The 27801-nt window shown below is 38.6% G+C and overlaps 1 long non-coding RNA gene across 1 annotated transcript; it reads right to left on the bottom strand.

The window, feature by feature from the left end:
* LOC132536375 (uncharacterized) lies at nt 1-27551 on the bottom strand. The gene is made up of 3 exons (XR_009547975.1): nt 26854-27551; nt 10069-10157; nt 1-336 (listed from the first exon to the last, which is right to left on the bottom strand). It is a non-coding gene; the product is annotated as an uncharacterized LOC132536375 (long non-coding RNA).
* Between the last annotated feature and the right edge of the window lie 250 nt (nt 27552-27801).

The raw sequence follows: 27801 nt of genomic DNA, 5'->3' as shown, positions 1-27801 counted from the left end.
ATGAAAGGGAAGTATTGACAAGACCATAGGATAAGAAGGGTACAACTCCATATAACTCCCACCACCAGAACTCCATATCCAATCTCCTCCCTTGAAAACTTTCCCATTCTTTATCCCTCTGGGAGTATGGACACAGGATGATTATGGTGTGCAGAAGGTGGAAGGTCTGGTTTCTGTAATTACTACCCTGCTGAACGTGGGCATTGACACATCAATGCATACTCTCAGCCTGTCTCTCTCTTTCCCTAGTGGTGTAGGGATCTGGGGAGGTGGGGCTCCAGGACACCTTGGTGGGATTGTCTTCCCAGGGAAGGCATGTTGGCATCCTGATAGTGTCTGGAACCTGGAGGCAGAAAAAAAGTTAAGATGTATGTTGGAACAAATTGCTGACTAATCATGAACCTAAAGTCAAGAATATTGAAGATGAATATAGTTATTCTAAAAAAGAAATATTATTTCTTGTTCAACACAGAATTCTCAGCTCTTGGCAAATCAATGGAACAAGGTAAGACTCCACCAAATATAAGTGGGCAGAGCCAAATTGTGTGATGTTGAACCTGACACAGAGGATCTTCTCTGCCTGGAGTTTTAGTTTCCTTCTTCTCTTGGCTCCTTCACATGTCTGAGTTGTGTTTTGGTTACTGGTTGCTTTGTTTTCCACGTTCTGATTGTTGCTGGGTGATTTCCTTGGGACTCTATTCTGGTTGCTATGCGTCACATACTCTGAGATTTCCATTTGTAGCTAAATACATTTTTTTATTCACCCATGGAATGAAACAGCCTCAGAAAACCTCAATTGCAACCACACACATATTTGTGGACTATAAAAGACAGAGAAGGAGTTTGGCAGGAGTCTCCTTATCTCTTCCCAGAGTCATCCCTTGTGTCTTTTTTCACTCTCTGCTTCCTCCAAAAGGATCTTCATTTTTTACTATGAAACAAGAGAGTTTAAATGTTTACTCCACTGGTAATTGATTTAAAACCTTCAAAAATGAAAAGTCTAGTTAATCACAATAATGAGAGGGTTAAAGGAAGTTTGTTTTAGCTTTTATGGGCTAAGATCTTTTTGTTGTTGCTTTTCTTTTAAACTTTAAAACTGATACTCCATAACTGATCCTTTAAAAGAAAATCTTTCTACTAAAATAAGGATTAATGAGAGATTAGATTATCTGTGCCTTACATAAACATTTCAAAGTAAACCTCCATTATCTGGAAATACTGTGAACTAAGGTATTCTGAATAACTGAAAACTAGTCAATCAACTCAAACATATTTTTAAATGCTTTCTCAGTGCTGTCAGAGATAATTTTTAAAAAGCCAGAAGAATTTTAGTTCTTCAAATACATGCGAGATCTGTGGAAAACTAAACAGCAGCAAACTAGAGATGAGTACTTAAATAGACCATTGGAGACTGATAAAAATACAAATATATCTTCGGGTCAATTTTATTTTCCAGTTCTCCAAAATGAATGATCAAACCTTCTCCACACTCCTCAAATTTCTTATTTATACAGGAATTGTTAGTAGCTTCACTAATATTCCTTCCACCTCCCCACACTCAGGCAGTAACCTTGACTCATGTATCTTAGGAGAGAAGAAAACAAAGAAGCACTCAGAAACTTTCTCAACCTCCTGAAGGACAGATGTACCAACCAGGGCTAGCACCATAGGTCACTTGGATAGTGTGCTGCTATACCATGTGCACAATCCAGGTTTAGGCCTCATGTCCACACCCGCACTCACACCCAGTGAAGGACGTTTCTCTTTCCCTTTATGCTTCTCTCTGTCTCTAAAAGAAAACAATAGGAATATCAACCCACCCCCATCCTTCCTCATCATCCTCATAATAATGAGAGAACCTTCTTTTTCCTATAGTTGGTCAATCTCTCTACCATGTGACAAATTCCTTTCTCACTCTTTCTTCTGAGAATTCTTATGTGAGGATATTTATTCTTTCCTTATAAAAAAAAAAAAAAGACTTTTCCTACCTCCTAATTTTCCAAAAGTTTTTAAACATCTTCAAAAACTCTTTAAAAAATTACTCTTCTCACTTAACATTTCCCTGAGGTGACTGTTATTTTTCTCCCTTTTCAAAGGCATATTTTACAAAAGAGTTCTCCATACAAGTAGCGTCTACTTTTATGTTCACTCACTTATCAACACATTCTAGCTTCTGCCCTATCACTTCTGCCAAAAAACATTCTTGCAAAGGTAACTCTGCTTTCTGTGTTGCTAAATTTAACCGACACTCAGCTGAATTCCATCTAGCTTTGGTTATCACCCACACATTAATAATATACAGATTTATTGGTGAGAGGTGATCCCAGCTCTGAGGCTGGACTCTCGACGTCTGAGCTATATTGGTTATTATTTATTACTTGCTATCCCCTAATAAAAGTTACCTTTTTGCAAACATGTTTTCATTATGTTGGGATAGATCTTGGTATAAAATCACAGTATAAAGCTAAAGCTATAATAAATTTTAATCTATTAATTTTTATAAGAAAGACAGAGACCGGGAGTCGGGCGGTAGCACAGTGGGTTAAGCGCAGGTGGCGCAAAGTGTAAGGACTGGCATAAGGATCCCAGTTCGAGCCCCGGCTCTCCACCTGCAGGGGAGTCGCTTCACAGGCGGTGAAGCAGGACTGCAGGTGTCTATCTTTGGCTCCTCCTCTCTGACTTCCCCTCTTCTCGCCATTTCTCGCTGTCCTATCCAACAACAATGACATCAATAACAACAACAATAATAACTACAACAACAACAAAAAAAAAAACACTGAAAAAAAGAAAGAAAGAAAGGGAGAAAGAAAGAAAGAAAGAAAGAAAGAAAGAAAGAAAGAAAGAAAGAAAGAAAGAAAGAAAGAAAGAAAGACAATGGCCAGAGCAGAACTCAACTCTGGCATATGTTGTGAGGGGATTAGAACCTGGGGCCTGAGGCATAAAAGTTTGGGGTTCTAACACTTCCTGATTCTGTAACACTTCTTCTTCTTCTAGCGTTTGCCCTTCTTCCATAGCCAGTCAACAGAGTCAGGTTGAAAGCTGTCAGGAGCTGCTTGTTGCTGGCTTTGAAAGTGACTGGGATCCATGTGGATTCAGTCGGCTAGGAAGGATCCTCAGTTTCCCCAATGAAGTATATTTTTCATATGCTTACTGGACATTTATGTATCTCCTTTGCAGAAAAGACTACTAAGATATGTTACTCTTTTTTACCTGAATTTCTTCTTTTTTTATTCTAGAGTTTTGAAAGTTATTTTTGTATTCTGGATATTAGACCCTTCTAAGATTTAAAACTTGTAAATCTTTTTCTCTATACCATGGGTTATTTGTTCCGTTTTTTGATAGTGTGCTTTGGTGCATGACATTTTTAATTTGAATGAATTCTAAACAACTATTTTTCCACTTTTTTTCCATTCTCTTTTTTTTTTTCCTCCGGGGTTATTGTTGGTGCTCGGTGCCTGCACTATGAATCCACTGCTCCTGGAAGCCATTTTTTCCCTTTTGTTGCCCTTGTTGTTTATCAGTGCTGCTGTTACTATTGTTGTTGTCATCATTGTTGAATAAGACAGAGAGAAATGGAGAGAGGAGGGGAAGACAGAGAGGGGGAGAGAAAGATAAACACCTGCAGACCTGCTTCACCTCCTGTGAAGCGACTCCCCTGCAGATGGGGAGCCGGGGGCTCGAACCAGGATCCTTATGCCGGTCCTTGTGCTTTGTGCCACCTGCTCTTAACCCGTTACGCTACCGCCCAGCCCTTTTGTTTCCTTTTGATTAGAATACCACTCAGCTCTGACTACTGGTGGGGCTGGGAATCAAACCTGAGTCCTCTTGCATGCAAGTCAGGTACATTACTGCTTCACTGTCTTCCCGGCCACACACCGCCCCTATCAATCTATTGTTCCTTGGTCACGTATTCTTTCAGCGTCATATGTGAGAGACATTTATCTAGTCAAGCATCACAAACATTGATACCTATGCTTTCTGCTAATGGTTTTTACTCTCATATTTAGGTCTTTGATCACTTCTAAATAAAATGTTATATAGTGTGATGAAGGTATTTTAATTTATTCTTTTGCTGTGGGTTTCACTTTGTCTTAACATTATTTCTTGAATTAATTAGGTGATCACTGGTCAGGGAAACTGGTAGTGCACAGTATATGTGTACCTCAACTTCTGGTTTGATCCTTGACATGGTGTGTGTACCCTGGCTTCTCTCCCACATGAAGTGTGTGTGTGTGTGTGTGTGTGTGTGTGTGTGTGTGTGTGTGCTGCCAGGGTTCTAGCTGATCCCTGTACTATAAATCCATCACTCTCAGTGGCTCTTTTTTGTCTTTATTTCTTAGGGCAGAGAGAAATTGAATGGGGAGGGGAAGACAGGAAGAGAAACAGTACCTGTAGTGCTCTTTCACCGCACATGTATCACCCCCACACACACCTGCAGGGGGGAGCGGGGACTCAAACCAAGGTCCATGCTCATGGAAAGTGTGTTTAACCAGGTATGCCACTACCCACTGCCCCTAAAATATGGTTAATAATTATTTTATTAAAATCAAATGATAATATGTGTATGAGTTAGTTTCTGGATTCTTAATTATATGTATACCATTTGCCTGTGTGCTATTACTTATGCCAGTACCACATCACTTTGATTACTACTTCTTCAAAATAAAGTTTGAAATTAGAAAGTAGGACTTCATTCTTGTATTTCAGGATTATTTTGATGATCTTGGAGCCTTACAAGTTCATGTTAATTTTAAAATCACCTTGTGTCTATAAAAAAGGAAGAAAGAAAGAGAGAGAGAGAGAGAGAGAGAAGGAAAGGAGAGTGAGAGGGAGGGTAGGAGAAAGGGAGGGAGAAAGAAAGTTGGATTGGAATTACAATGCTCCCAAAAATTAATTTAGCTGGCTTTGCCATCTTAACACTAAGTCAGTCAATCCAAGAACTCAAGTTGTCTTCCTATTTATTTAAGTAGTCTTTAATTTCATTCAGCAAATTCTTTTTTTTTTTTTAGAAAAGTCTTTTTTTTCAGTATGCACATTTCATACCTTTTTGATAGGCCTGTTTTAAATATTTTAGTGTACATAACAGTATAGGAAAATTGTTTTTGTTATTCATCTTTGTATTTCTCATTTTGGTGTATAAAGCACAACCACTTTTGCAGGATCATATATCCGGCAGATTTGCTAAACTTACTTGGTAAAGTTTGTGTATTGTTTAGAACAGTCTCTACATTGAATCATCATTTTCAGATAGAGATTGTTTTATTTCTTCCTTCCCTAACTAAATGCCTCCCCTCCCCCCATACACACTGTTAAATAAAAGTAGTAAGAGAAATACTTTTTTTCTTTGTTCCTGATAGTAAGAAGTTGTGCAGTCTTCTGATATTTAAAAGATTTATCTATTTGAGAGAGGAAATGACAGGGAGATGTTGGCTATGGGGAATTTAATGGTATTTATTTATTTATATTTATCAGAACATAAAAGATAGAGAGGAGATCAAGAAACTAGAGGACTGCTCATCTTGAGCATAGGTGGTCCTGGAGATTGAATCTGGGATGGCTAGAGTCTCAGACATAAGACTGTTACTCTAACATACTGAGGTATTGCTCCAGTCTGGCCATGGATTTTTCTTAGATGCCCTTTATTATTTTGAGAAAATTCTCTTTGATAGATAACTAGTTGAGTGTGCCTATTATGAAAAGATATTGGATTTGTTCAATGTTTAGTTGTTTATTGAAATAATCATGTGGAATTCCCTTTCTCCTTTTTTCTATAATATGATATATTTCATTATATATTTTGCATGCTTAACAGTTTTCGGTTTTTAATTTAACTGATCTGTTTTCATTTAAATGATCATATTGAAGGTTCATAAGGAATATTTATCTATAGTTTTCTTATGATATCAGGGTTATAGTACTCATATAAGATAAAAAAAAAAGACTAACCCCTCTTCTGCTGGGGAATTATGCAAATGCAGTCACATCTGCCAAGCTGTCCCCTCAGGCTTTGCCACTTCCTGCAATATTCTTGCAGTGCCTTTTTCAACCAGTCCTGTCGCAACACATCACTCCTGGTTGTTGCCCTATAAAGCCCTTCTTCTTAGCCCCTCATCTCTCTTGCCTGCTTTTCACATTGGTGATTAGATGCAAGGGAGGGCGGTCCGGGAGGCGGCCATTTTTGCTACCTCCTTGTGGCCTGAACCACTGCACTCTCACCCAACTTTGAGGTACCTGTGAGAATAAAGATTTGTGTTCCCTCTCTGCACCAGATCTCCTCTCTCTCTCCTCTGCAGCACAGCCCAACACTCTTCAACTTATTGGAGGTGACTGTGAAAGATTGATTTTGATTATTAAATACCTGATAGAGTTCACGAATGAAGTCATCTGGTCCTGGGATTTTCTTTGATGGAAGACTTTTTATTACTGATCCACTCCCCTTAGTTGTGTTATCAGTATGTAATTTCTATGTATTAGTAATTCATGCCTTTGTAAGATTTATTTATTCCATCTAAATGATCTATTTTGTTGTATATGATATTTATTATATCCCCCCAGTTTTAGTAATTTAAACATTTCTAAATATCTTAAGGTAGATATTTCAATTACCAGTTTGATATATTCATTATATTTAAAGTGTAGGTACCACTGTTTTCTTGTAATTTTTTATTTGACCAGTTTTATTGTAGCCCATAAGTTTGTGTGATTTGCATTTTCACTTTTTTTTGCCTCAAAATATTTTCTAATATCCCTGTAGTTGAGTCATTGGTACTTCAAAAGCAAATTGTTTCATCTCCACGTATGTATGATATTTCCAAATATCCTGTTTCTGATTTCCATGTTTCTTCCCCTTGTGGCTGAAAGGATGCATTTTATATGATTTCAATTATTTTAAATACACTGAGACATGTGTATTTAAATGGTCTAAAATGTATTCTATTCTAGTGAGTTTGAAGAATCTTTCAGAATATTATGTAGTCTACTATTGTTGGGAGGAATGACTATTAGGTCTAGTTGGCCTATGGAGTTATTTAAATCTATGTCCTTAGTTATTTAAATCTATGTCCTTGATGATCTTCTGTTTACTTGGCTATTAATTATGTCTATTTAGATATTAAGGTCTTCAAATATTACTCTCAAATTGTCTACTTACCTATTTAATTTTGTTGGTTATCACTTTGCATATAAGGTCTGATCTGAATATAACAATTGGTATGTAGTATTGTATATTGTAGTGACAACCATCTTTTCATTACTTTTGTAAATATCTACTTGTTTTTTTATATATATTTATTGATTTTCCCTTTTGTTGCTCTTGTTTTTATTGTTGTTGTAGTTATTATTGTTGTTGTTATTGATGTCATCATTGTTAGGACAGAGAGAAATGGAGAGAGGAGGGGAAGACAGAGAGGGGGAGAGAAAGATAGATACCTGCTGACCTGGTTCACTGCCTGTGAAGCAACTCCCCTGCAGGTGAGGAGCTGGGGTCTCAGACCGGGATCCTTACATGGTCCTTGCACTTTAAGCCAGGTGGCTTAACACGCTGCGCTACCACCTGACTCCTGTAAGTAACTACTTGTAATTATCTCTTTCCCACACTTTAACTTTCAGCCTATTTGTGTCCTTGGATCTAAAATCATCTATTGTGAATAGCATAGTTAGATAATGTTCTCTCTCTCTCTCTCTCTCTTTCAAGTACACCTGACAATCACTATCTTTCAATGAAAAGTTTAATAAACTCCATGGTGCAATTACTGAGATTTACATCTGTTATTTTGATGCCACTTTTCTATGTCTCAAGTCTTTTGTATTCCGTAAATTCCTGCATACTACCTTATTTTGTGCTCCATGTATATTCTCTAAGGTACTATTTTTATTTCTTATTGGATGAAATGAATAACTTTAGTCCACTGGAATGATAGATATAAGCTAATTTCACTTGAGAAGCCCGACGTAAAACAAAAGCATAGAATAAAACATAAAGATACAAGGTGATTAATCACAGTGCACACCATACTTAAGTCATACTTAAGTTACCTATTACCATAGTAATCCAAGGCAAAAAAAAAAAAAGAATCTTTCAAGAGAAAATCATTTTTTAATGTTACATAGCACTGATCCTGCATATATTTTATGTATTTCTGTATTTCAATGCCAGTACAGCTCAAGCACTGTTCCAAAACAATACCAAAGTCCAATCAGAAAAATTAAGCTTGAAGAAATATCTTAATTGGGTTGAGCTTTGAGACATCACAGACCATTGAAATAGCTAAGTTTTTTTTCTTCTCTATTTCAGTCCTGCAGAAGATGATGCCACCCCTGCTGAGCCTTTATGGCCTGAATGATTACCATTTATCAGTTGTATTCCTACAATTATCTCCAAATAGGTCTGAATACCACCTTTATGCCTCTATGATCTGCTCTTGTTATCAGAAAAGTTTCCAAAACATAAACCATGATCACTCCAATTTCTTTTATGCTTTCAGTGGCTCTGAGAATAATGCCCAAACATCTGGCACTATGTACAAATCACCTGGTCCTAACTCACGTTCTCTCGTAAATCAACTTCTCACCTTCCCTGCATGCCAGCAACACTACTTTCATTTTGTTAAACCATCCTCTTGTCATAGGAACTTTGCACATTTCTACTTCTTTGTTTACTTAAAAGCTCTTTATTCAGACTGGTTTTACTTATTCCATCCTTGAGAAGTTCATTCTTGATCCCCTCAATTTTATAAAGCCTTCCTTTAATAATGTTATGTTACCATACCTTCCCTTCAATAATTCTCCTCACAGTTGTAATCTTATATAAATTTCATAATTTCCATGTCTTATATCTATTTTTTCACTGGTATTTCCCCAGTATCTAGCATAAAGCTGGAACACAAGTGGTGCTTAATGAATTTACTGGATGAATACATATTTGATGAATTAATTGTCTTAAAGAACTCAGAAAAGATTGAGTAGTTCCAGGAAACAAGAAAGAAAAATCAACAAGAGCCATTACCATAATTATCAACAAAAGCCCATGACGCAAAAGTAAAACCATTATAGCAAGTATAATCTATTTCTTAAAGCAACAGAACTGTAAACCTTGAGTCTTCTATTAAATCATATTCCAGACACCTTACTTTAAGGTCCTATTAAAAAAAAAACTCTATTTGACCGGGAGTTGCCATACTGTCACCTTAGAATGCTAAAATAGATAGCAAAGGCTAAAAACTGTCCCAAATAGAACAACTTTTTGATTCTTTAGATCAAATCCTGGGAACCTTCAGTGCCTTAGGAGCATCACTGTAAACTACAATTATCACAGTACAGCTAAGCAGTTATAGATAACTCAGACTTCCTTTCAGAGATCTGTCAAAAAATGACGTGGAGCCTTCTGCTATATTCTGCTATATTGGATGCACAATGGCCTGGCATCCAAGTAGGCAGGCAGAAATTGTTCTCACAAGCTAAGGGGTGAACAGACAGCCAATAGCCTCTACCCACAAATAATTGATCTTCACGCCACTAAAGTTACAAAAGTTTCAGGCTACCACTGCTGAGGACGACACTCATGTAGTGAAAACTATGACAGATTTTAGTCAGATATTGAAGGTTTAATCCTTCCTTCAACATTAACCAGCTACATCACCTTGGAAAATGCTTTTGGAATCTCTAAGCTTCTGTAGAATGTTAAACCAAATAAGGGATTGAAACATTTTCCTTATGCTCTCCCGTTAATAATTTTAGCCATGAACCTTAAATTTCAAATATTACATCTAGAAAAAGTCATTTAGTAAAGAATCATTATTTCTTTTTTCTTTCTTCTTCTTTTTTTTCCTTAATAATTCTGACATGTCTCTCAAGGCCATTAAGAATGGTGGCAACACAAATGAAGGAAGTGATGGAGAAGCAGAGGGCAGGGTGGCTAATTAGATTAGAAGATGTCAACTTCATCAAGAAATTAAGCATAACGTGGTGTCCTGTTTTGTTTAAGGGATGACCTATTGAACAACATGAAAAAAAATATAACGAGATAAGATTTTACCTAGACATTCTGACACATTGAAAAGAGTTCATTACAAACTATCTTTATCACATGTACACTGTATCTTTGCCATTTGTCAAAGCTCTCAGCTGGACAACACTATACAAGATGATCCTTGAGTTATCTAAAAAAAAAAAAAAAGATAATCTAAAATGAATTTCTAGTATGTAAGCTTTGGGGTCACAACTTTTATAATCAAATTTGGAAAACATTTTTAGAGGCATGAACAATCATCCCTACGTATAAAATTACAAGTCAGAAGGAAAAACAAACAACAACCCACAATTCAAGAGGAAATGCATCCTTTTCACAAATATTCATTGTACTTTCTGGTAGAGCTTTAAATTTATTTACATTCTCAGTGGGAACTCTACTGCACCCAACAGAGCAAATTGTTTCTTGTAGAGAAAAAATCTTAAATTTAAATTTTTTTAAATTTATTTATTATCTTTATTTATTAAATAAAGACAGCCAGAAATTGAGAGAGCAAGGGGAGATAAGAAAGGAAAAGAGGTTAGCTGAATAAACCCTTTGTACAGGCAAAAAAAAAAGGAGAAGAAGAAGAAAGACACCTACCTGCATAATTGCTTGACCACTTGCAAAGATTTCCCACTGCAGGTAGCAAGGGATTAGGGTCTCAAACCTGGGTTCTTGAGCACTGTAACATGTGTGCTCAATCAGATGCACTCAACCAGATGCACCACCACCCAGCCCCTAAAAAAATCTTAATGTTAAAATAGCTTACAACATCCAAGGCTCAACTCCTACTTAAAAGTATTTGGTTTCTTTTCTCTTCTTTCTCTCTTTCTTTCTTTCTTTCTTTCTTTCTTTCTTTCTTTCTTTCTCTCTCTCTCTCTCTCTCTTTCTTTCTTTTTTCTGTTTCTCTTTCTTTCTTTCTTGTCTCTTAGGGGCTTTCAGGGTGGTGGTAGAGGTGGAGGTGGGGGCAATAGCTATCACATGAGAAGCATTGACACTAAAATCATGAATAGTACAAAACACATGTGTCATTATCACTTCTATCAAACTATGGATCATAGGTGACTATGAACTGAAGGTTTCTCTTGCTGGGCTTTTCAATCTCAAAGTCATATTATCAGTGGTGGTCTGTGTAAAGCTATGTCTACTTGTTTACATTTGTTCCTTGGGCTCTCATTTGTGAATTAGACTAAATATTATTTATTTAAACAAAAATTCACCTCACAACCTCATACCAAGCAAAAGACTGCAATTGTTTACTAAAAAACAATTAAGATAACAATTGATGATCTCACACAGATGTAAGATTTAAGAGACACTGCAAGGGACAAGATAGGATAAATGTGAAGAAATTAAATCCTTGGTCATATATATAAGTAGATGTGAGGAACAAATGGGAGAGGAAGGTGTAGCCTGGAGCACTGTGTCCTAGGGTGAGGGACGTGGCACTGTACTGGCCTATAGTGGCGGGGGAGATGTGCTGACACATATTTTGGGGGGATGCAATATTGTATCACTGAGACAAGAACTGTCTTGTAAAATAATATTTGTCCAATAAAAAATAAACTTTAAAAAGAAGCTAATTTATTCAGTGGTTTTCCATTTGCTGCAGAATGATACTTTTGAATGATTTCAATTGGCTTTATTGTTATCGTTATTATTATTTATACACAGTTCTAGGACTTAGCCACTCACTGACAATTAGCCCCTTTAGATATCTTTGCATTCATTGGCTCTCTGATTTTTAATATCATTTTCTTGTTTGTCTAATGATTTCTGTTTAAAGATGAAGGTGACTGTCACAACTTTCTACATTCTAATTGAAGCAGAATAGCATTTATGTTGACTTTTCGCCATTTAGATAAAGAGAAAAAAATAAGTAGTATATAGAAATTTTTTTAATTTATACCTCTAAGCAGGAAGAGACACATTCATCTTTGAAATGAGGATTACTTCTTCAGTCTAAAGATAATGACACATTAAACAATTTAGTCCTCAGGGGGTCTCAGGAAGTAGCCAAAAGGATGTTACAAACACTGGTGATGATGCTGATTCTCAGACTGTGGTGCTGAATTCCTTCAAACTCCTCATACACAGAGTCTTTGAGTCTCATTTTCCCACTAAAACTTATCAATGTTTCGTGACCTCATTAGAGTATTTTCTTCTTAGTCTGTGTTAAAGAGACGTTTGGTCTAGCAAATGCCTGACTAGGCCACCAAAGACTTTGGAGTTCTAGTAAGCTGAATTGGGCACAGATCACAGAGACCTAGAGCTAGGTAGCAGTTAGAATATGCAAGTTCTTAGGGCACCAAAGTAAAAACCCTGTGGTGAGCAGGAGAGTGGACATGTGGCTTCCTGAGCCGGCAGGGGGAGGTGGGGGTGGGGGGTGTGTGTGGGACTGGACACAATCTTTTGGTGATGGGAATGGTGTTTATGTACACACCTATTAAATTGTAGTCATATAAATCACTATTTAATTAATATGAGGGGGAAAATTGATCGTATGTATGACAAAGGGACTTTTCAAAGTTAACCCAATTACCAAATAATGTGATGATAACAGTACCTATGCATTGTCTTCTTGAACCCTAAGACAGCAGGAACCTCACATTTCCCCTATAGAGCCTAAACTTCCCCTAGTCCTGGGACCCTAGGGTAGGGCCCACTTTCCCGTATGCTTCTCCCAATTCTTATCAAATAATATTGCATCCGCTGCTCGCAACCTAATCAATGCAACGAGTGCCACCCCAGCACGCTTCAGCTCAGACGGTGTCCAGAAACTTCAGGTGTGGAATGACAACCCTTCAGCTTCATTACTCGGGTGAGACCTTTCCTTTCATAGTATTCTCTAATTCCATCCCAGGTGGTTCACTTTCTAACAAAGTCCCAAAACCTAGATATAGACCAGGTTCCAGGAGATAGAGCATATGTTCACAGGTATCCATAAACCAGGACAAATATATACCTGAAAGCAGTAGTACACTAGAGTTTGCAGTGAGAACCCCCCCCCCCCCAACACTTCATCTCCACTATTCCAACCTTTGGGTCCATGATTCTTCAACAATTTGTTTGGCTTTGTGTGTTAACTCTCTTTTCAGCCACCAGGTTCCAGATGCCATCAGGATGCTGGCCAGGCTTCCTTGGACTGAAGACCCCACCAATGTGTCCTGGAGCTCCGCTTCCCCAGAGACCCACCCTACTAGGGAAAGAGAGAGGCAGGCTGGGAGTATGGATTGACCAGTCCACGTCCATGTTCAGCGGGGAAGCAATTACAGAAGCCAGACCTTCCACCTTCTGGATCCCGCAATGACCCTGGGTCCATACTCCCCAAGGGATAGAGAATGGGAAAGCTATTGGGGAGGGGATGGGATATAGAGATTGGGTGGTGAGAATTGTGTGTAGTTGTACCCCCCCATCCTATGATTTTGTTAATGTCTCCTTTCTTAAATAAATAAATAACCTTAAAAAAACATGCAAATTCTGGAAGCTGTGATTTCTGGTAAATTATTATTTACCAGATTATTTCACTGAAGTGAGAGACAGGTGCGTTTCACCAAGTAAAGTGGTGATTTAGCTGAAAACTGAGTATTAAACAAATATGAGTATGAAATGCACAATCATTTTTGATATGTAGTAAGATTTATTTATAACCCCATTCAGTGCAAATAATTCATTAAAATTTTTTTTCTTAGAAGTCTTTGATTATTTTTCAAAGCTTCCCTCCAAGGCCAAAGTTAAGTTCCTTTCCCTCATCTTTTGGGAAACAAATCAATGAAACTTCCAATTTGCTCAAGGTCTAAAGTATAGTGCTTCTGAATTTGGTCAAAATATTAAAAAAAAAAAAAAAAAGATACCCACCATCAAAATACTAAAATTTCTCTATCATAGCCCACTAGATGCTCTCTCTTTGATAACACCACTTTTTTATTCTTTTGCTTTATCTCTTCATATGCCACATGTGAATGAAACTATACTGACTTTGTCTTTCTCCTTCTGATTTTTTTCACTTAGCATAATTCTTTCCAGTTCTAGCCAAGTTGTTGCAAATGACAAGTTTTCATGTATTTTTACAGAGGGTTAACTTTTTTTTAAATTTCTTTATTGGGGAATTAGTGGTTACAGTCAACAGTAAAATACAATAGTTTGTACATGTGTAACAACATTTCCACAGAACAATACAACCCCCACTAGGTCCTCCTCTGCCAGAACCTTCCCCTGCACCCCAGAGTCTTTTACTTGGATGCAATACACCAAAAAGGATTACCTTTTCATTGTATATAAATACCATACCTTTCTTAGGAGTGGTATCATTAAAGGAAGACACTGAACCATTTTCATCTCCTTTTTTTCTTCACTCTCATATTCGTTGACTAGGATTCAGCCTTGATGGAAAAGAGCAAATATCATGGATCACAAAATGGAATCTGCATGTTAAGGGTGATGAATATTGAGATCTGATAATTCTGGAACAGCCACTTATCCCCAAGTTTAACATTTTTGAGGGGTGAGAAAGGTGGGAGGGGTAATGGTTTATAGTGTAGTCCTTAATGCATAGACACAATCTCTTATAGCCCCTTGACAGATATCTAAGAGATACAAGAAAACCCAGTGTCCCTTCCTCCTACCCCTTTCCCTCCTTCCCCAGAGCTACCTTTTATATGAGATAAAATTTTTTTTTCCTCTGTTTAAGGCATTGTTTCTTTGGAGAAGCTTATGATCACTACCAAATCTAATCAAAATTTGATACCCGAAAGTCCGGTGCTACAAGGAGCAGAACTTAAATGTGTGACTCAATGAAAGTGGTCAAAGATAAGCAAGCTAGAAAATGGGTGATCAATCTGGACAATAGTGCGCTCAGCGAAGTGCACAAGTTACTATATACAAGGACCCAAATTCATTCTCCCAGTCTCCACCAGCAGGGGAAAAGCTTCAGAGCAGTGAAGCAGTGCTGTAGGTGTCTCTCTTTCTCTCTCCTTCCGTATCTCCTCTTCCCTTCTCAATTTCTCAATTTCTCTGTCTTATCACATAAATATAAATCAATAAAATGACTTTTAAAAGAAAACTGTTGGTCCTTGATAATTCTGTAGTGAATATTTGGTAATCCAGTGGCCATAGAAAGTGCCCATGACAGACAGGGCTATGGTGAGCAAACGCTTTGAATGCAGTTGTGGGTTGGATATTGCTTGCTTCATTTAGCAAAGTTAGAAGAGGAGATGAGATTAGACTAGAACTAAATGATGTGAAAGCAGAATAAAGACCGTTTGACTTTTTTTTTTAAAAAAAAAGACAGCTGCCTGCAATTTTTACAGCAACTTGACAAAAAGTGTGATAATGTAAAGTTTTGCCAGGTTAAGAAAGATGTTATGTTTTGAATCAATAGCTACATGTAAAGATATGACTATGTGCTGGAACTACTTCAAGTTATATATGTTATATATGTTAAGGTTTGTGATCCAGTGGTCCAGGAGGTGGCGCAGTGGTAAAGCACTGGACTTTGAAACATGAGGTCCAGAGTTCAATCCCCGGCAGCACATGTACCAGAGTGGTGTCTGGATCTTTCTCTCTCTTTCTCTCTCCTCTTTTCTCATTAATAAATAAAAATGAATTTCTCTCTCCCTCTGTCTTCCCTTCCTCTCTCCATTTCTCTCTGTCCTATCCAACAACAACATCATCAATAACTACAACAATAAAACAAGGGCAACAAAAGAGGAATAAATAAATAATTTTTAAAATAAATAAATAAATAAATATTTAAAATCTCAAACTGTTCAACCTCCAAAGTGATCACGAGATACTCACAAATTTATGTCAGCAAGAAGTGAGATTATAAAGTCCATTTCATATTGGCCTTGGAGCATGCCATACCAAAAATAAATAAATAAATCAAAAACACTCCCAGGGGAGCAAATGAAAATGGGTGTAAGAAATCTCCTAGAAGAACAGAGCCTGCTGTCAAGACAACCAGGTGAGCTCATCACAGAACTTAGTATGTGACTTTTTTTTCCTGCCATATCACAGAATATTAGGTATTGGGAAGCAGATAACTTGGCTAACCAGATCTGATGAAGAGGAATAAATATCTCCTGGAGATCCTGAACATTAAACTGGAGATTGTTATTGAAAGGGGGAGGATGGGGGTTGAAGTTTTTCTACTTGTACAGAAAGTGAGACTGCTCTACTTATGAAGGAAAGAGTATGCACAGACATAATTGGACAAAGGAGGGCATTGTGTCTGAGAATTCTTGTGTACCAATTTTCTAATGATGCCATAACACAGTACAATAAACTTTGTGTCTTAAAACAAAAATATTATTTCACAGTTTTGCAGTTTCAGTGGTCAGAAGCCTAACATGTATTCACTGGGCTGATTATAGTATTGATTGGACTATGTTATTTCTAGAAGCTTAAGAGAAGAACCTGTTACCTTGCTTTTCCCAGTTTCCAGAAGCCATCTGAATTCTTTGCCTTTTAGTTCCTTATCTTTATCTTCAAAGCCATTAGTGGTGGGTTGAGTTTTTTTCACAAGGGACCTCTCTGACCTCTCTCCTTCTTTTTTTTTTTTAATTTATTTTTTATTTAAGAAAGGATAAATTAACAAAATCGTAGGGTAGAAGGGGTACAACTCAACACAATTCCCACCACCCAATCTCCATATCCCATCTCCTCCCCTGATAGCTTTCCCATTCTCTATCCCTCTGGGAGTATGGACCCAGGGTCCTTGTGGGATGCAGAAGGTGGGAGGTCTGGCTTCTGTAATTGCTTCCCCACTGAACATGGACGTTGACTGGTCGGTCCATACTCCCAGCCTGCCTCTCTTTCCCTAGTAGGGTGGGTCTCTGGGGAAGCTGAGCTCCAGGACACATTGGTGGAGTCTTCAGTCCAGGGAGGCCTGGCAGGCATCCTGATAGCATCTGGAACCTGGTGGCTGAAAAGAGAGTTAACATACAAAGCCAAACAAATTGTTGAGCAATCATGGACCCAAAGGTTAGAATAGAGGAGAGGAAGTGTTAGGGGGGTACTCACTGCAAACTCTAGTGTACTTCTGCTTTCAGGTATATATTTTGCACTAGTTTATGGATACGTGTGAACATATGCTCTCTCTCATAGAACCTGGTCTATATCTAGGTTTTGGGACTTTGTTAGAAAGTGAACCACCTGGGATGCAATTAGAGAATACTATGACCCTCCTTCTATAAGCTTCTGTGCTTCTCTGACAAGAATCTACGTGATGGGGAGTCAGGCGGTTGTGCAGTGGGTTAAGGGCATGTGGTGCAAAGCACAGGGTCCCGCAAAAGGATCCCGGTTTGAGCCCCTGGATCCCCACCTGCAAGGGAGTAGCTTGACAGGTGGAGAAGCAGGTCTGCAGGTGTCTTTCTCTCCCCCCCTTCCCTCCCCTCATCTTCCCCTCCTCTCTTCATTTCTCTCTGTCCTATCCTGTTGTATGCTTTACATTGGGTTGTTCTAGCTCTCCCCCTGCCAAGAAAATTGGATCAGTCCTGCTAGTTTTCACGGGCCCACTTGGCCCCGCCCCAAGGAACCCTGAGAGGGTTCCAGAGTTCGAGAGTAAGGGAGTGCTTGGGGCCGCCGCGGGGGAAAGAGGCAAGAGAGTTCTGTTTGGTGATTAGTTTGTCTTAGTTTATAAATCGTTGTTCCTGAATAAAGAAATATAGCTTCCCTGCCCAGCCGTATGTCTCTGGTCGTCTCTGTTACCTGCCCGTGAAGCTAGCCTGGCCAGCTGGAGCATCCGAATTTAACAACACTATCCAATAACAATGACATCAATAACAAATAACAATAATAACTACAACAATAAAAACAAGGGAACAAAAGGAAATAAATAAATAAATAAATGCTTTGAACAAAATTTTTAAACAAGAATCTACGTGATGGGTGTCAGGCGGTAGCACAGCTGGTTAAGTGCACGTGGCGCAAAGCTCAAGGACCTGCAAGGATCATGGTTTGAGGCCCCGGCTCCCCACCTGCAGGGGAGTCGCATCACTGGCGGAGAAGCAGGTCTGCAGGTGGCTATCTTTCTCTCCCCCTCTCTGTCTTCCCCTCCTCTCTCCATTCCTCTCTGTCCTATCCAACAACAATGACATCAAGAACAACAATAATAACTACAACAGTAAAACAACAAGGGCAACAAAAGGGAAAATAAATATTTTTTAAAATAAAAAAAAAAACCCTACACGATTAGGTTTGAGCACATAGGTGATTCAAGATAATCTTCCCCAAGGGCCTAACCTTAATGACATTGACAAACTCCATTCTCTATTAAAAGTGTCATATTTGCAGGAACACTCTGAGTATTGGGATGTGGACATTCTTAGGGGACACTCAGTCTACATGCCATAACTAGTTATACCACAATATCTGTTCCTCTATCCTTTTTAAAGGAAAACCTCCACGTTACTGAGTATCACTGAGTATCACTACCCAGAATTAAAGTAAGGCTTCCCAGCTTCTTCTGATAATTTTATGCTTTAAAGTTCTACCATCGAATAGAATTCCTCCACATTCTTTCTCCTTTATTCTTGCTCCTGGCCATAATGTATACATGAGTAAGAAAGCTGGATCAGACATCTTGGACCAAGACATCAATGACAGGATAATAAGAGAGGTGTCTGTTCCAGATGGTTGTGAAGCTACTGTATCAAGCTGTGCCTTTTACTGTGATGGGGAAATTCACTTTGCTCTCTTCTGCTTCTGTTACTTAGAGGGTGTTAATGTTCACAGTCAAACCTACTCTCATAGAAGATGCAATGGTCTAGCCAGTCTACAATACAGATAAGAAGTAGAAAAATGAAAAAGAAAAAAAAATTGAGGTTTTGATCAGATAAAAACAGATATGGCCATGACACAAAATGGAAAACTTTAAAACGTTACTGAAAAGATATAAGAGAAGCAAAAAAATTGACCACAGGAGACCTCCCACCTTGGGCATCTCTGACCAATGTGCTTCTCTGAAAACTTTGAAAGAGTTAAAAGTTAATTTTAGAGTTAAGACTTTCTCAGTTTTCACTGGCGAAAAAAATGAAGATGAAAAATTCTCAATGACTAAAAACATCTAGGGCATATTTCTTACTGACTGTACATGATTAAAAAGGGTCAAAGGGAGCTCTGTTTATTGTAATGAATCAGGTACCCAGGCTGAGTGAAGGTTTTAAAGAAAGGATGAATAAGGAATGGCATTTATATACTAGCATTTTAAAATAGTATTCAGAGTTGCAGCACTATTCACAATAGCCAAGAGGAAACCACCCAAACATTCATTGCTGGTTAAATAAATATGCAAACCAAGTGTAGTCATACAATGGAATATTATTCAGCCTTGTCACAACTTACAATATGAGCAAAAATTGAAAACATTATGCTGGATGAAAGAGGAGTCACAAAAAAAAAGACAAATACTATAGAATGAGCATATTTATATGAGGTGCTTGAGTTGCGAAGCAGGTCTGCAAGTCTCTATCTTTCTCTCCCTCTCTATATACCCCTCCCCTCTCAATTTTTCTGTGACCTATTCAATAAAATAAAAACGATAAAATGAGCACCAGAAGGATAGCATTTGTAGTGCCATCACTGAGCCCCAGCGACAACCTTGGAGGCAAAAAAGAAAACACACACACACACAAACAAACAAACAAATACAACCTAAAAATTATTTCCTTAACCAATTCTAAGTATACAATTCTGTAGTGTTAACTAAAGTCACATAAATGCAGTTGGGACATATCTCAGAATACTTTATCTTTTCCTTTTCACTAAATGTAACATATTCTATTATTTTCAATAAAATTCTATTCACACAATAGTTCAGTGCTTATTCAATAAATCTACCAGAACCTTTTCATTAGTTGAAAAACTGAAACACTATACTCATTAAGACAATTCATGGGAGTCAAGTGGTAGCTCAGCGGGTTAAGCACACATGGTGTGAAGCACAAGGACCAGCGTGAGGATCCCGGTTTGAGCCCCCTACTCCTCTGCGAGCCACTTCACAAGCGGTAAAGCAGGTCTGCAGGTGTTTATTTTTCTCTCCCTCTCTCTGTCTTCCACTCCTGTCTCTACTTCTCTCTGTCCTATCCAACAACAAGGACATCAATAATAACTGCAACAATAAAACAATATGGGCAACAAAAGGGAATGTATAAATAAATAAATGTTTTTAAAAAAAGACAATTCATTTTCCTTTCTTCTTCCAGCCCTAGAAAGCCACTATTCTGCTTTGTATGAATTTGACTACTTCAGATTTTAATTCAAGCCCGTGACTTCAAATCCAGTGCTTCTTTTGCATAAATATATATTTAAATAATGAAAACTTTAAATATCGATCATAGAAAGGTAAATAGCCTATTCAGAAAACAAATGAAAGAAAATCAATTTCTAGGGATTCTGGAGAGCAGAAATAGGAGTTGGAATGAGAAGGGTGAAAGTATGAGAATTTTCTGTGGGTATAGCACAATTCCATGCTTAAAAATAGAACAAACAAAAAATTGTACATAAGAGCAGTATTAATGATCATGGTATATTTTCAGGCTCTTTTTCCACTGCTGGATAAAATGTATTGCCTATGGTTAGCAATTTTTTCCCCAGTCTGGCAAACTCATTTTATTATATTTACTAACTTTTACCTTGTACTTGAAAATAATCTCCAATTTCTGTATAGTCTTTTTCTTTCTTTTCTAAATGTTTATTTATTTATTCCCTTTTGTTGCCCTTGTTGTTCTTTATTGTTGTAGTTATTATTGTTGTTGTTGTTAATGCTGTCGTATGTTGGATAGGGGAAGAGAGAAATGGAGACAGGAGGGGAAGACAGAGAGGGGGAGAGAAAGACACCTGCAGACCTGCTTCACCACTTGTGAAACGACTCTCCTGCAGGTGGGGAGACAGGCACTATCTGTATAGTCTTTATAAGAATGATTCATTCACTTTACTAAAGCTGTTTTTATTTTATTTTATTTTTTATTTAAAAAGGTGGCCGGGGAGGTGACTTAGCTGGTAGAGTATATGCCTTGTATGTATGAGGCCCTCAGTTCAATCCCAGTACCATGTACAATGCAGTAATGTTCTGGTCTTCTCTCTCTCTGTCTGTCTGTCTAAGAAAAAAGAGAAACAGAAAAGGAAGGGAGAGCGTCAGGCAGTAACACAGCAGGTTAAGCCTGAGGACCGGCTTAAGGATCCCAGTTTGAGCCCCCGGCTCCCCCCCTGCAGGAGTGTCGCTTCACAGGCGGTGAAGCAGGTCTGCAGGTGTCTATCTTTCTCTCCCCCTCTCTGTCTTCCCCTCCTCTCTCCATTTCTCTCTGTCCTATCCAACAACAACAACAACATCAATAATAACAACAATAATAACTACAACAATAAAAAACAACAAGGGCAACAAAAGGGAATAAATAAGTAAATTTTTTTTAAAAGAAAGAAAGAAAAGGAAGGTAAGTCTCAGGAGACAGCATATTGAGGTCCTAAATTCAATCCCCAGCATCACCATAAGCCAGAGCTGAGCAGTGCTCTGGTTTCTCTTCTCCCCTCCCCTCTCATAGAATACACAAATATAGAAGAAAGAGGAGGAGGAGGAGGAGGAGGAGAAAGAATATTGTCTAAAGGGTTCCCAAAATATTATATGGAGAGAAGAGAGTCTCTGCAGCAAATGGTGTTGAAAACATTTGATTGAAGCACACAGATAAGAGAAAGTGGATCTCCACTGCTGGGGAATTATGCAGATGCAGTCACATCTGGCAAGCTGTCCCCTCAGGCTTTGCCACTTCCAGCGATACCCTCGCAGTGCCTTTTTCAACCAATCCTGTCCCAACACATCACTCCTGGCTGTTGCCCTAAAAAGCCCTTCTTCTTCTTCCCCTCATGTCTCTTGCCCACTTTTCACTTGGGCGAACGGATGCAAGGTGCGGTGTTGTGCATAGCAGGAGGCGGCCATTTTTGCTACCTCCTCCTTGTGGCCCACTGCGCTCTCACCCAACTCTGAGGTGCCTTTGTGAGTGAAGATTTGTGTTCCTTATTCGCTCCAGATCTCCTCTCTCTCTTCTCAGGGGTGCAGCCCGACACTCCACATTTCACTAAGCACAAAAGTCAACTCCCAAGGATAATGGCATTTGAAGGAAACATAGACAACTTCAGAAATGATTGACTAACATTCTCCAGGTTAAAGGGCCAGTGTGGTCCTACTTCAAAGTGTGCTCCTGGTAATCTACAAAAATGTGTAACTTAGCCTGGGAGGGAGCTCTGCAAAAACCCTTAAATGATCGTTGACTTGACATCTTACCATTTGTGAGATTTTCACTAAAGTGAAGGGGTGTTTCCTTACTTTGTTGAGACCCCTCACTTAACTTTGGCCTCCTCAAATCTTGCTGTCTCTTGAAACTGGACAAGTTAAATCTGGCAGAAAAAAAAAAATGGTAGGACTAATTTAGCCCAATTCCTGGTTCTAGCTACAGAGCATAGCTAATTCATCCCCAAATAGTCATTTGGAAGCTACAAAGAGCAAATTAATTGTGCTCTTGTGAGTTTAAGCAACAACAAGAAGTAGTATAGATAAATAACACAGAAACTGAACCTGAAAAGCATTGGGGAAGGGGGGGGGTTATTGTGTAAAACAGTTGGAGTAAAGAATTTGCAGAGAGGTTAAACTGAAGGTTGAGAAAAGATAAATAGAAATTGGGTCTCTGCTGCAAAATCACAGAATGCATGCCTTTATGCTAATGCAATTACAAGACATAATTGTATAATCATAAAAATGAGAATGGCCTTGAAAAAATTGTGTAGCTTGAGGACCTTTGGGCAGTCTGGGTTCCCTTCAAGGACATGGGCCAGGAATTTAATCACTCCAGGAGCTCCAGAAACTGCATCTAAATTGTTTGGGAAGATGGTGTCTTTCTAGGGATCTCAAGATATGCTCCTTTTAATTATCCTTCAGAGTCTTTGCAACTAGAGAAGAAGAAAAGAATGTAAAGTTAGCAGGTAGTGCCAAGAAAACTGGAATTGAGGAGAAATGGAGTATAAACACAAGATGAGTGAGGTCTTGGAGGAGGGGAGAAAACAACTTTGCCCATAGAACTATTAATACTCTTTTATTGGAAGTGTGTTAAGATACCAACTAATTTATTTTTATTTTTTTATATTTATTTATTTTTCCTGTTGTTGCCCTTTTGTTGTTGTTGTTATTGATGTCGTTGTTGGATAGGACAGAGAGAAATGGAGAGAGAGAGGAGGGGAAGATAGAGAGGGGGAGAGAAAGATAGACACCTACAGACCTGCCTCACCGCCTGTGAAGCAACTCCCCTGCAGGTGGGGAGCCAGGGTTCGAACCGGGATCCTCACGCCTGTCCTTTCGCTTTGCTCCAGGTGCGCTTAACCCGCTGGGCTACTGCCCAACTCCCTCTGCGATGTTTTCTATGCTGTCTGTTTCCTTCTCTTTCCATCCCTTCCCCACCTTCCATCACTGTCTCTTCCCTCCTAGTCTTTCTTTCCATTGATGATAGTCATGACACCATAAATGCCCTGGTGCTTGAAAAATGCTGGGATGACTTCAGGACTCTGAATAGTTTTGAGAAGGTAAGTAGTAGAAGGTGTGCTTTACCTTGTACACAACCCAGGTTTGAGTCTCAACACCACATGGGTGTTCATAGCACTGGAGGGAGTATGAATATTATAGTGTCTCTACATTTCTCTCTGTCTCTCTATCTTTCTCTCTCTTCTTTCTCTCGTTTCTTTTTTTAGCTGATACATTTCAAGACTAAACAGTTCACAATGACAGACCTGACTGTGAATATTATTGTAGCACATAATACAAATTAGTCAATGAAAAGGCAGTTTGGTAGTTGGATAAAGAATGTTGGTAAGTTGGGTCATTTGAATCTTCAGGTTTATTTCAAGTTGTTAAAAGAAGAGCTGTAGTTGTTAAACAAGTAACAATATTGGTTATCTTTCCTTTGAAATGGGCTGCATTTGCCCAGAAAGGATTCAAGGGAAGGGAGTTTTGAAATGAAAAGTATGAATAGAATCAGTCCAGAAGATGTGAAACTATGCATGCTTGTGGCCTGGCACAGCAAGAAATCTATACACGGAGCTAGAATATATAAAGAGGAACTGGAAATGAAAAAGAAGTTTGTTCACTAAATTTTCCTTCTTCCATTGACAGCTTCTGTAATTGATCAACTGTCTACCTTTGTTAAGAAAATATCGATATTCTGTAGAGGACTTTACTGTTTTACACCTTGCTTGTGCAAAGTAAGAGAAACATTCAGTAGAGTATATTAACCAAATGAGTACTTGGAGTTTGACCTCTTCCGTGTTTTGCAGGAGACAAACTCATTTCCTGTTCAAGTGTTTCTAATTCCTAACCTGGAATTCTGGTGCCTCAAATCATTTTCATTGCCCACTGCTTACCTGGAAGCTGCAAGAAGTCTGTGGTTTTGTTTGTTCCCAGACCTTGAAGATTACTGAAGGTACAAGAGAAACAAACCTTCCTTCCCTTGAATCCTTTCTGGGCATGTGCAGACCATTTCAAAGGAAAGATAACCAATATTGTTACTTGTTTAACAACTACAGCTCTTCTTTTCACAACATGAAATAAACCTAAAGACTCAAATGACCCAACTTACCAACATTTTTTATGCAACTACCAAGCTTCATTTTCACTGAAGACTTTTTATTACATGCTGCAAAAAATATTCACAATTAGGTTTGCCATTGTCAACTAAAGAAGCCAAATTCCTAACTGACTTTTCGTCAAGGAGGAAAAAATATTCCCTATCTTTGCTGTGATACCCTTTACTTCCATAAAGAAAAATAATTCAGCAGCCCAGAGGTGATAAATGCAAAGGTGTCAATTGATTATTTTCAATTTTTTTTTTAAAAATCCAACTATGAAATTAACTACTTAATGGCATTATTTAATATATTTGCATCTTGTGTGTGAGTGAAAAATAGTTTTTGTGATGTGAAATTTTGCCTTCTCATAGAATTATGAAACTATTCTTGTATAGTTTTGCATTGTCTTATTACTTATACTAATCAGAATTTTTTCATTTGAATTCTTCCATGAGGCATTTTGGTCTTGCTATCCATTCATGTAGGACTATATTGTTCCATTTTATTGCAGAGCAGTATGTATATGTATATTTTCAAATTAGCTTACCCATTCACTAGAGCTTTCTCAATATAAAATGATCATACTGTTTTCCCTTAGTTCTATAAATATGGAGAATTGCACTGACTCAGTTCAGATGTTAAATGAACTTTGCACCTTAATTACCATGATACACATTCTAATCAGAATATAATGTTTATTCGTGAAGGTATAATGTTTATGAAGGGTACATGTAGCCTCTTCTTTTGTGGTTATTCACTGATTGCTCATCAGGCTAAAACTGATACTATAAAACGAAAGCATTTTCTCCACGCCTTGCAGAATATTGACAAACAATTAAATTATGGGCGACAGGTGTCATTTACACATTTAACGTATATATACACCAAATATAAAATAATCTGATTTGATCTTGTTCATCCTTTTGCTAATTTCTATCACAAATTCTGTTAACTTTCCAGCCATAGTTTGAGGTTTTCATCTGTCAGTGAATTGTAGTCACAAGTTTAAAAAAAAATGCAGCCGAGCAATTTTAGGAAATAGTGTTACCAGAGTGCCAAAACAGAAAACCAAGACTCTTCCGTAATGGAACACACTCCCTCTCTTTAAGGTTTCCATCCCAGAATGTCTTTGCAAGTCTTGAGTAAAAAACATAAAATGCCAGCTGTGAGTATACTTGCATTGTAAAATTCATGTATTCATCTAAGCTCCTTTTACTATTTGAGAAGTCCACAAAGTTCATAAAGATACAATGCAAAGAGGGAGTAGCAAAACAATGAAACTATAAGATCCTGTGCTTTGAGGGTTAGTAGTTGAACTGGGCATGCTCAGTCGGCAGGCAGTTTTTTTTTTTTTCCTGTGAAGTGGAAACTACAACAGCAGCGCTAACCCAGCGCACGGAGGTGGGCGTGTCCTCGTGGAATTTAGAACGTTGCTGCAGCCAATGGGGCCTCGCGATCTGCTGCCGGGGTCTCTCATAGGAGGAGCTGGAGGCGAGCGAGTAGAGGCCCCCGGGAGGGAGGAAGCAGTGGAGGTACAGGTCGGAGAGGCCACGCTACGTTGTGCCTAGCGTGAGCAGCTGCAGCAGCGGCAGCAGCATCCAGCTGTGGTGCCAGCACTTCCAGCCCGTTGCTTTACTTTTTAGCTGCACGACCATAGTCATTATGCCGAAAAGAAAGGTAAGACTGATCAAAAAAAGGAAAAAAGAGAGAGAGATTTCAAAGGCCTTCAAAAATTGTGTTTGCTGCAAATTTGGTCATTAGAATAGATTGCGTGGAATGTACTCGGTAGTAACTCGGTGATTGCAAATTTCTGCTTGTCTCCACGCTTGTTTTCGGATGCCTGTTGCAGACATTCCTCCCCTCCTTCTCTCCCCCTCCCCCAAATTGTTCTCTTTCCCTCGATGTTGTTTTCCCTCTTTTTTGTTTTGTTTTTGTTTTTGTTTTAACTCATTCTGACTGGAATGGTTTCCACCTCCTAACTAGAAGCTCCAACGTTTTCCATCCCCCAAATCCCCCCCCCTTTTTTTTTAATCAGAAGGGGAGTTTCGTCTGTGCAAACTGCCAGGTTGACTGTGATTAGTGTGGAAGTGGGGGAATCAAAGTACCTGCATAGAAAAAAATTAAGTCGGACAGGTGTTGGGGTGAGTCCCCTGTGGGTCATACCCAACAAGGCTGGGTGCGTCGCGGTGGCTGTGAGATCCAGAGAGGAAAGGGAAAGCCATATTTAAAAGAGCGCTCACCCTCCTGCTTGCCTTGGCTGCAGACCCGTATGTACCAACTTCGCTGTCAATCATCACGGGAGAGGGCGCAGGCGGGGTCTGGGCGGCTAGGATTTGCCCTATTCCCTGGATGAGCCCTGGAGTTGGTAGAGCGAGAGACAGGATGACACTCGGGCACCCTCAGTGATTGCGAAATGCAAGGGCCACCAGTCTCCAACCCACACTCTAAGGGGAAGGCGGGGTCTGCGAGGGAACTGAGGTCAAGCTCAACTCACCTTCCGCTACTTATGTCCTCTTCCACGGAGGAGGCCTGGGCAGGAAGTATTGTATCTGGGACTTGTCATTGTCCCATGGAGAGAAAGCAAAAAAAAAAAAAAAAAAAAGTGTGAGGCAGCTTTTATGGGAGAAAATGCTTTGCTTTTGCCCCAGTCTTTCCAACTGTGTCGAGCACTTGAGCACTGAAGCTCAGAAATGTGAAGCCAAGTTACAGATAAAAGTAACCTGTTTTATGAGTTTAAACCTGTGAACAGATTTTTCTGTGAAAGACAGCTGTATTGAAAATTATTGACGTTAAAAAAAAATACAGGCTTCTGCCTTCTGCTTTGTCATTTATAAGAATTTCGTAGAAATTGCTGTCCTACTTAACAAAAAACAGATAAAACTGTTTTAATTTTATTTATTTATTTATTTGGATAAAGACAGAAATTGGGTGAGAACAGGAAAATGGGGGCAGAGAGACACTTGGCAGCATTGCTTAGCTTGTAGTGAATTTTCCCCCTGAAGCTGAGGACTATGCCTTTGCAAATTGTAGCATGTGTGCCTCACCAGGTACACCATCACTGGCCTGCCTCTGCCCCGCCTCCTTTTAAAAAATATTTATTTATTTATTTATTCCCTTTTGTTGCCCTTGTTTTATTGTTGAGGTTATTTATTATTGTTGTTGATATCGTCGTTGTTGGATAGGAGAGA

This window comes from Erinaceus europaeus, unplaced genomic scaffold, assembly GCF_950295315.1.
Source record: "Erinaceus europaeus unplaced genomic scaffold, mEriEur2.1 scaffold_287, whole genome shotgun sequence".
Taxonomy (NCBI): Eukaryota; Metazoa; Chordata; class Mammalia; order Eulipotyphla; family Erinaceidae; genus Erinaceus; species Erinaceus europaeus.
This window is presented reverse-complemented; position numbering and strand designations above follow the sequence as displayed.